Genomic DNA, 11,125 nt, shown 5'->3' with positions numbered 1-11,125 from the left:
TCCAGGTCTTGCATTTCTCCTGTCTCCTTTTCCATAACACTCCCTGGGGCTGAGTAGAGGTTGATAGAAATGCCCCAGTTAGGGCAGTTAGGGCTGAGCACTCGGAAGTCTAGTGTTCTCTGCACCTGACCAAGTTCCTGACCACTCATGACCCTCTGCCTTAACTGCTGCCCACTTCCGAGAGAAGCTTCTCTGGTCAAGATTGAGGGTAACACTAATCAATGACCTTCCCTTTCTTTACTATTACTTTCTCTTTAATGTTTTTTATTAGCATATACTCTTTGTACATGATACTGGGTTACATAAGGACATTTTATACAAGTATATAATTCACTTCAAGCCTCTTTCTACGTATCCACCTTGTTAGTCCTAGACTGTTTTGCTTCTACTTTCCAGTCATATATACATATGGTTATATGTGTCTGTCCAAACTCTAGGAATTACAAATGGGAGAAAATATGTGATATTTGTCTCTTTGAGGATGACTTAATTTACTTTACGTTATAATCTCCAGTTGTAACCATTTTTCTGTAAATGACCTACTTAGTTCTTCTTCAAGGTTGAAAAAATCTATCTATCTATCTATCTATCTATCTATCTATCTACCTACCTACCTACCTACCTACCTACCTAAATATCTCACATTTTTGTTATCCAGCTCTCTGTAGATGCACAGCTAGGCTTGTTCCATAACATAGCTACTGTGAACAGTACTGGAATAAGCACTGATGTACAAGCATCCCTGTGACACACCGCTTTGGAGTCCCTCACATAAGTACCCAAGAGTAGTAAGCTAGGTCATATGGTGGATTCATGTTTAGTTTTTGTTTTTCTTCTTTCAGGAAACTGTATTGGTTTCCATAGTGACTTGTCTAGGGTGTAGGGCAAGTGGACCATGCCACCAGACAGAAGAACTGGTAAGTTTGAGCAGGCTCAGACCCCAGGGAATCTCAGAATTGAGGATGGCAGGAGTGGAGCCACCTCCCTGTCAAGCTCTACTTGTTCTGGGACATGTAACCATGACACCCCACTGAGAAGACCATGGCAATCAGTCACATAGCATAAAAGCATGGAGTTCTTCATGCTAATGAGGTGTCTAGATAGGCCCCGAGTGTTCAGCCAATGAACTTCCCTCCCTGTGCATTCCTTCTCACTAAGGGTATTTAATCCCTGAGTAAGGCATATGCATTCACATTCACCATCAAATAAAACAGTCTGGACAATCAATGACTGGCTCTTCATCAAGGATCACTGTGGTGTGAGGCCTTCTACATAAAGAGCCTGGCCTAAATCTCCCGGAGAAGGCCTCCCTCCCAGCCCCTCTGTACACTTGTCACTCACTCAGAACCAAACTGGGTTCTGCCCAGCTCAGCTTTCCCCTTCCTGCCTAATGCATAGACGCCTTGAGGGAAAACATGGACCTCGGACCCCTGTTCCCAACTCCCAGCATCGTCCCAGAGGTGTCGGGGTACACAGGGGACTGGGAACCACAGCAAGCATCCCAGATCCTGCCGTTTCCCACCCGAGAACACACAGACTGAGGACCTTTATTGTGGGCCGTGTTCTGCCTTCCCTGATTTGCTTGCTGGCTGTGCTCAGCAGTACTCTGGACACCCCAGCTCCGGGAACCGCAGCAGCGAGAAACACACGCAGCCAGGCACTGGGGTACCTTCCCGTTAGCAGAATCCAAGGGTTCTATTTGTTCAGGTTTCAGGCATTTCATTAACAGCCTTATCAGAGGCTGTTGAATAACTTTTTCAAGCAATTCATTCCCAAGAAAAGGTTACGCTCTCAAAGTCTATTTTTAGCCATACCAATTTGACTAATGAGGACGGCTTCTCTACATTATTCTTAACTGTGTATCCAGGCCCTGCATCTACACATTGAGAGATAAGTATGAAAAGTTATTTGTTTGAAATAGAAATGTTGAATGATGAACGGGAGTCTCAAAATGCTCAGCCTGTGCCAACTAGTTCCATTTGGTATCTAAAACTTTGAGCGAGGAGATGTTAAGGATTTGGTTTGATGGGCTTAAGACGACAGCAGGCATTCTCGGAACTTCATATGCCCGCCTTGAAAAACTAGCCATCCCTGATTCCATTTGCTAATGTGAAAAGGCTTTGGCAAATATTGTTATTCTGACTGGTGAGCCAGACTCCAGGAGGACGCTTAGCCAAAGTGCTGACAGCAGCTAACAGAACAGTTTCTGGGTGCTTGTCAAGTCCAAACCTTGATTTTGGTAGCTGGAGCTATGCTTCAGCGGTACAGTGCTTGCTTGGCATGCATAAGGTTGCAGGTTCAGTTCTCAGTCCCATCCAAAAAAGAAAAAAGAAAAAAAAAGAAAAGAAAAGAAAAAAGAAAAGATTATGTTAGCCAAAATATTTTTTGTTTTTGTTGTTACTATCCTCTCTTAAAGCTACAGATTTGTGGACTCAGCAGTGGTCAGGCCCTTAATCATTAGTCGAATTTGTAATAACCACAGACAATCATGATACGCACTTAACTGCCTCCCGTAAATGTGTTCATATGCAGGGGAAGAGCTGTGCATGGGCTGCTCTGCATTCCCATAATATTCCTTTTGGAAAACAAGACTCCATTGGGAGCTCTACGTCTTTACACACACATCTTCACATCTTAGGAAGGAGGCCCCATTTGGTTGCTGGGAGACCTCAGGCAGGGAGTCCTAACCTAAGCCCCATTCCCAGCATCCCCAACTGCCTATAGTTATGTGACCCAGGCAGGCATCAGGTCTCTGGGGATTCTAGTTTCTTTATCTGTGAAATAACTCTGGCTTTCTTCCTCCCAAGGATACCAGAAGGAAGAATGAGTTGAGGTTTACATTGCACACTGGGAGCCTTCCAGAAAGGCCCCGCAGGGCTAGGAAATATGACACACTAAAACAGGAAGAATGTCCCTCATTTTTGGTTGTTGATCTCTGTTTAGGCTCCGTGGGCTGTCACTCTGTGCAGAGAAATATGGAAAAGAAAGGTCTCAACTTAGAGCAAGTAGCATAATTCACACTCAAAAATGCTGGATTTTGTTTGTTTTCTTGCTCACTTTGAGGGGAAGGCTTTTGGAAGCAGATGGCTTGATTGCTAGCAAGAAACATATATGGCTCTGGTCTGTATTCAGAGAACAGCAGACGGACCTTTGTGTTGAAAACAGCAGGAGGCTGAATTGGAGTGGTCTGAAGTTGGAGTTTATCATCAAGATGGGCAGGTCCTGGAGGGCAGGAATGGTGTTGGACAGACTATTACATCTTCAGTATCTGTCTAAGGGTAGACGCACAGTGCTACCGAGTTTGGTTTATTTAATGAACGGACAGCCTAAGATGACATTCACAGCTATGAGACTGGGGAAAAGGCTCAGTCAGTAAAGCGCTTGCCTTACAAGCACAAGAACCTGAGTTCCTATGTCGAAGTTGAGAATGCTGGATATGGCAGCACACGCTTGTAATTCCCATACTGGGGAAGAAGCAGAGACAGGCAGATTCCCAGAGCTGGCTGGCCCAAAAGCCTAGGCTACTAGGTGAATTCCAGGACACACCCACCCACACACACAAGCACACATGCATGTGCAACCACACACCCATGCATATACACATACAGAAACACACAGAGAACAAAACCGATTTTAGCTCTGTTCTTTACTAGCTATGGGTTTCTTTCCATCAGTGTTGCCACTGGGGCAGGAGCGCAGGTGCGGGGCTATTGTGTTTGTACCAGGAAGGATACACATATATTGCTTTGCTTATGGGGCATTCCAATCTTAGTGACTGTTATAATAATGTTAGCTTTCTATCACTAGCAAGGGTCAGTGGAGAAGGGCAGTGCTTACCCAGGAGTACTGAGCCTTGTCACGTGGGAACTTCTGGAGAGCAGTGAGCCTTTTGCACTTGGCTCCATATATATATATATATGAATGAAGAGGACAGATCTGAATCTACTTGCTAGATAAATCGCTTAACTATAATCCAGTTTGACAAAGAGCCAGTCCTTCAAAGATCTCTTACTGTATGAAGAAAATACATAAAAATATATTTATAAAACAAAGCAAGTAACCATGACACTGCCACCAAGGTCAAGGCATGGAGCATTCCAGTCTCCTATGTGTCCCCAGATAATCCATATTCTTCTTTCACAGATCCAATGTGCATGCCGTTTGGAATGCTTGAAACTGAAGCATGCTGTCCAAGCACATGAGTACAGAGTGATTTTTATACCACTTCCCGAGTGGTGGCAGTTTGAGTTCTTGAATATGATACGTTAAGTTCAATGACTGAATGTCTGTCTTGCTCTCCTGATACGGCCAGTGAGCTTTCACAGTTACCACACTGTTTCAAGCATTCCATTTATATAGTATAATTTTTAAAATATGAAATGGCAATGTGCTGGCTAGGTTTATGACAACCCATCTCAAGCCAGAGTCATCTGGGAAGAGGGACTCTCAATTGAGACAAAATTCACCATAAGATTTGTCTGCCTATAGGCAAATCTATAATTCATTTTTCTTGACTAATGATTGATATGGGTGGGTCCAGTTCCTTGGAGATGTTGCCACCCCTGGGCAGGTGGTTCTGGATGGTATAAGAAAGCAAGCTGAGCAAGCATGAGGAGTAACATAGTAAGCAGAGTTCCTCCATAGTCTCTGCTTTACTTCCTGCCTTCAGATTCCCGCTCTGAGATCCTGTTCTGACTTCCCCCAGCAACAGAGTGTGACCTGAGAATTGTAGTCCATAAGGAACTCCTAGATAGCCATTAGTCAAAATGACACAATTCCTGAGCAGGGACTGGTCATTTGTTTGGATGGATGGGAACTCAGAGGAATAAAATCAGAAAACGGGTAAGAAGGACATCTGGGGATGAAGATGAGTGGATGTCTCAGAATGGTCACGGATTGTCCCAGCATCTGTGTCTCATGTGAGTGATGACCATTGGAGGGCTTCTTAATAATTAGATGGACAAACCCATCCTATATAGTTTCTTTACCCAGTAACCCTGGAGAACAGAGTGGCCATGTGGAAATGAGATAGGCTCTTTACTGGTTCAGTACTTCCTTCATCAAGGCTGGCCTGGCGAACTCCTGCTGAGAGCTTAATGTGTCAAAAAGAGGCAAACATAAGACTGCATCATTCACCCAGAGACCAGTCAGCCACTTGGTTGATTATATTAAACTTTTTCCATCTTAGAAGAGACAGAGAGTAGGTACTTTCTGGACATGAATATGCTTTCCCTGTGCATGTTTCTGCCAGCAGCACCACCATCAGTGGCTGTAACTTTAATTTTTAGCAGTAGTAGTGGCAGGTTCTAGCAGGAACAACAGCCAGGCCTCAGCCGAATTGGGCATGAGTTAGCAGGAGGGATTCAGACCATCAGGGATGCCAGGAGAAGTTCTTTGCTGTGCCTCTCACAGGGAAGCCAAGACTTGAGACCAAGAATCATTGCACAGCTAACTCTACGAGCAGGTCCCTCTCACAGTCCATTGAGTCCTATTTGTATCCCTCCAAACATCACGTGTCCTCCATGGACCTTGCTTTAGCACATGGGTCTGACTTAGCAAAACTCCACGTGAGTCTGTCTCAGCTGACATCACACTGCCAGTCGAGTTCTCAGAAGTGGCAAGAAGCTGCAGGACACCACCAGAAGTTTTTTGGTGTGTTTCTCTCTATGGAGTCCAGACAAATAGAGATCAACTGCGAGTGCAGTGTAAGGTAGACCAATACATGCATGTCATTAGTGAAGAATCCTTCATCACATGTCCTTTCACGTACTTGCTTTAGCAGAACATCCTTTCACCTGTGTCTGCTTCAGTGAAATGTTCCTTAGTGTGTTTACTTTAGCAAAACGTCCTTTTTACTTGTTTCAGGAAAACGCTTCTTCACGTGCTTGCCCCAGCAAGACACCATCCCATCCGACACAACTGCCTTCCGAAGATTCCTTAAGTTTCCATTTCAAATGGCCTCCCAGAACACCCTGTCTGTCATCATGACATTTCCCAGAGCACCAGTTCTGATCAGTGTGTCCCATTGTTCCCTTCACAGCAATGGGCTCATGGCAGACTCAGTTATAGGGTCAGTTGACAGTCAAGGCCTTGAAGTAGTGGGGTGTCGTCTCTGCCTCACAGTTTCAATTGATGAGTCTTGGAGTCAGTGGCAGAAATGGCTTGCTCCACTATAAAATCCAATAATTAGTATATGGAATTATTATATGGAATTATACAGAATTTTCATTTCTTTCTAACTATCTTGAGCTCTGCTTATTTTGTCAGTCTTGTTCTCCAAAGATCAGCAGATCACCAGGGAACATACCAACAGTCCCACCAGGAAGAGAAACCAAATGGAGACAGACAGCTCTACACCAGATCCTACAGAGAAGAAAAACTAAGCTGACCTGCCCGAGAATCCATGAGGACAATCTCTGGGCTGGGCTTCAGGAAAAGATGTTTTCGATAATATTGGAAAGGCTTTGATTCTGTCAACTTTCTACGAGACAAGAGAAACTAGCCAGGCCTGTAGCTGTTTATTTATTGACTTGTCTAAACAGAAGGAAAAGCCAAGGCTTTAAAGGTAGTGGAGGCAGACAAAGCTTATCCAGCCAGCCCCCAAGGCGCTTGCAGATGAGATTTAAAAGAACAACCTTTAAGTTATCTTGTCTGCGTAAGTTATAAAATAGGACTGAAATAGAAGGGGGCTTCAGGACTGAACAGTATGAATGCCAGGTCAGTTTCACAGTCACTAAATCCTTCCTGGGTATGCTTGTTTGAATAGGTATGACCCGTATAGACTCATGTCTTTGAATACTTGGCCCATAGGGAGGTTTGGCCTTGTTGCAGTAGGTGTGGCCTTGTTGGAGGAAGTATGTTATTGTGGAGTATGCTTTGAGGTCTCCTATGCTTAAGCTATGCCCAGTAGGGCACACAGTCTTCTGCTGCCTTCTGATCAAGATGTAGAACTCACAGCTTCTTCTCTGGTACCATGTCTGCATGCATGCAGAGAGAAGACTGAAGGAGTTGAAGGGGCTTGCTGTCCCATGGGGAGAGCGACAATACCAACCAACCAGAGCTCCCAGGATCTAAATAGCTAGCCTGGGAAACACACATGGAAGTACTCATGTCTCCAGCTGTATATGTGGAGGAGGATGGACTTGTCAGGCAAGAGTTGGAGCGGAGGGCCTTGGTCCCTTAAAGGCTGGATGCCCCAGTAAGGGGGAATTTGAGGGCGGGGAGGTGGGAGTGGGTGGATGGGTGGGGGCACACCCTTATAGAAATAGGAGGAGGGAGGATGGGTTAAGGGGTTCCTGGGGGATGGAGGGAATGGGGAAAGGGGATAACATCTGAGATGTAGATAAAGTATTTAATAATAATAATAAAGAAGAAAACAAACAAAAAACAGATAATGGAACTGGCTATTTCAGTCGACCATTTGAGACTTTTTGGCAGCAATTTAACATTACCCATATTACTGGGATTCCTTATAATAATGGTCAAGGACAAGAGACTGTGGAAGGGGCCTATGGGACTTGAAAACAATATCTTCATAAAATAAAAAATGGGGAGATATATCCCCATACATCACAAATTTATTTAAATCATGTTCTTTTTATTTTTTATTGATAATTTTCTTTAAAAAAATTGGAGGCCAAGGAACTTTCTGCTGAGTTCTATGGCACTCTATAACTAGGCATACTTATGCATAGGTGAAAGGGAAGGATCCACTTTTTGGCATAAGGCATGATCCTGATCAGGCATTAAATAAGGGGAAGAGGGAATGTTTTAGTTTTTTCTACAGAATGCTGAAGGAGCATGGCGGCCACCAGAGCGATGGGTGAGACATGCTGATGCCAGGACAAAGAATGATGCTGACCTGTGAGCTTGCTGAGTGCCCTGACAATGGTGATTAGAAGCTCTATTGGACATATGTTCCTGAGCCACCATTGCTTACCCATACCCCTGATGGGACAAGCTGCCTTGTCTCAAGTTTTTAGACCTTGTGGAACAGAGAATCAAATAGAGAAGTTATAATGACTCTTGTATCGTTCTTAAATGTGACCAGTTATTCAGACTCAATCATGGACTGGTCTAGAAATCAACCAATATTGGAAATAACAGTCTTCATTTGGAAGTCTGGTTCTGGACATTTTCAGAGACATATATGGAAGTTAGCTGCAGTTCTCTATGATGTTATGTTAGCAAGAGATAAAGTTGGGGCAGGATCTGGATTTCAAACAGGTGTTAGCACATGTGTTAAGGCTCTTTTAATTGTCAAGTTAAAAATACTTTTGTTTCTTCTACAGTATTTAATGTAAGTTGCATTGATTGTACACCTTTTAATTGTGTTTGTGTTTTGAAATCCGGCATGTCAGTTACAGAGGTCTATCAACCAGCTTTTGTTTTAGTGCCCTGAGTATCACAGAACCTTGGTATTCCAAAAATAGCCTGCAAGTACTGGAAGAAATGAGCCAGGCTTTAAGCAGAAACAAGAGGGTAGTGGACTTGATTATTACTGGTATTACAGCCTTAATTACATCAATTGCTAGCATCACTGCTTCTGCAATTGCTTTGACACAAGAAGTTAAGACAGCTACTTTTGTTAATCATTTAGCAAAAAATGTTACTAATGTATTGAATATACAAGAGGATTTAGGCATTTGGAAGAACAGATTGATGCTCTTTATCCTATTCAAATTATCAGAAGGAGGTTCAGAATTTAAGGGTAAGGAACCATCTCAAGTGTCATGCAAAATACCATTGGATTCATGTTAGTTCTAAAATTTACAGTGGTAGTCACTATAATTAGGAAAAAGTTTAAAGTCCCTTGCTATGTATTTGGCATAATTCTAATACCTCTCTGGATGTTTTAACTTTGAATAGTGAGCTTATGAATTTCAAGAATGCTACTCTGCTGAGTGTTGATGTGGTAGATACTGCTGATAAAATTACTCATGGCCTGAAGTCAGTATTTCTATTTTGGTTAAGCTTCAAGAATGGCCTATATACCTTGATCATGCTAGCCCTTTTTGTCCTGAGAATACTTTTATTCCTGCCCATCGTGTTAAAGCTTGTCTTTAACAACATCAACATGTTGACAGCCAAAGTACATGGCTTGAACCTGAAAATGGACCCCCAGACAGAGTTGTTAAATTAAAAGGCTGGCAAGCCAAGGACGGGTAAGATTCTGCACAGAGCCTTATCAACCTAAGACATAAGTGCATTTCTTTTGATAATGCATATTTCATGACAGGTAAGGAAGGCATTTTGTCAGAATGACCTAAGACAGGCTCAGTCTTGTTAATGGAATAAAAAAAAAAGGGGGGGGAGGCAGAGAGCCATTGGGGCTGCTAGGCAAGAATCTGACATGGGCCAAGGACAAGGAAATTGGCTGCTTGGCAGAAATATGACATTGGCCAAAGAAAAGGAAGTAGATTTCAAGCAGGAATTTGACATTAGGCTATAACAAAAAAGTAATTTTAGTCAGGAATCTAAATCTTAGGACAGAACAAAGAAGCAATTTCATGCAGGAATCTAAATTTTAGATTAGAACAAGAAATAGGCTTCAGACATGAAAATAACTTTGGACAAGGACAGGGAAGTTGGCTCAGATATTTTGGTTATCCTGATAAGCCCTTAGAAACAGTGATCATAGGAGTGATCATGGAATTTTGTTTATAGCCTTGCTTCTTCTTTGACTATTTGTGTTTATTGTCTTTCTTGTTCCTTGACTATTTGCATCTATTGTATTGCTAGTCCCTCAACCTAAAAGTGACCTGAATACTTGCATGTAATTCAAATGGTATAAAAGCAAAAAGGAGGAGGGGGGATGGGATAGGGGGTTCTAGGGAGGGTAAATGGGGAAAGGGGATGACATCTGAAATATAAATAAATAAAATATCTAATAAAAAATGAGAACAACAAGAGCAGTTATCTATTCTGGAATGTTGTTTGGCAATCAAGATAAAACATAAAACATGCACAGTCCATACAACAGTACTTGGCTCATACTTAGTGTCTGGTAATACTGCGACTTGACAATGCTTTCTCTGAGTCTGTTTGCCAGGAATATAAATGATGTCACACTCCCTATCTTTCTCAAGCAAACCTATAGAACACCTCCTGAACAACTGTTGTGTCTACACTATCTTCCCCTCCCCACTCCCCACTCCCCACTCCCCACTCCCCACTCCCCACTCCCCACTCCCCACTCCCCACTCCCCACTCCCCACTCCCCACTCATAGATCAAAGCTCTTTCCTGCCCCTCTGTGCGACTGTATTTGGAAATAAGGCCTGTATGGGAGAAACTAAGGCTAGACTAGTTGATAAAGATGGAGCTCTAGTCCACTGGATTGGTAAGAGAAAGACAGATGTGCACAGAGGAAAGGCCATCTCTTGCTGCAAAGATACAAAATGGCTGTTTACATACTTCAGGGACAAAGGTCTTAGGAGACACCAGTCTTGGCATCTGGATATTGAACTTTTAGTCTCCAGAACTGGGAGAAAGAAATCTCTGCCCTGTAAACCTCCAGCCTGTAGTATTTCATTATGACAGTCAGAGCAGGTTCATACAGTAACCCTGCAAAAGTTCATAGCTTAAATGTCCAATGGGAGACAATGGGGCTGTGCTGATAAGCGGCCTCTGATATTTGGCCAGAGCGTCACTACTCATTGTGTGAAAGTCTGGTATTTCCCATGACAGGTAACTGCAGAGAGCCATTTGTCACTTGTATCCTTGGCACTGCTGTCCCCTGGATTTATTTTGTCTATAACTAAGATTTTCCTACATAATTTGTTTAAGCCTCACTGAGCATAGTGGTGCACACTTGAAATTCTTGCCCGAAAGCATTAGAGGGCCACATAGCAAGACCAAATCTCTGCCAATCTCCCATTCTGTAAAAGGGAGAGAGAGAGAGAGAGAGAGAGAGAGAGAGAGAGAGAGAGAGAGAGAGAGAAGAACTGGCCAAGGTCTCAGGCTGAATACTTGACACATGGAAATCCATGGCCTGTGAAGGGCTTCTTTCTTACTTTTTCTTCTGCTTTGGGACTTCACGAAATTTGTGAAAATAAACCCTGATTGGCACAGTGACAATAGTCTAAGCTTATGGAACCATCATGATATCTGAAGTGCTCCAAATC

The sequence above is a fragment of the Arvicanthis niloticus genome, chromosome 8, assembly GCF_011762505.2.
Source record: "Arvicanthis niloticus isolate mArvNil1 chromosome 8, mArvNil1.pat.X, whole genome shotgun sequence".
NCBI lineage: Eukaryota > Metazoa > Chordata > Mammalia > Rodentia > Muridae > Arvicanthis > Arvicanthis niloticus.
Note: the sequence above shows the minus strand (reverse complement) of the source record.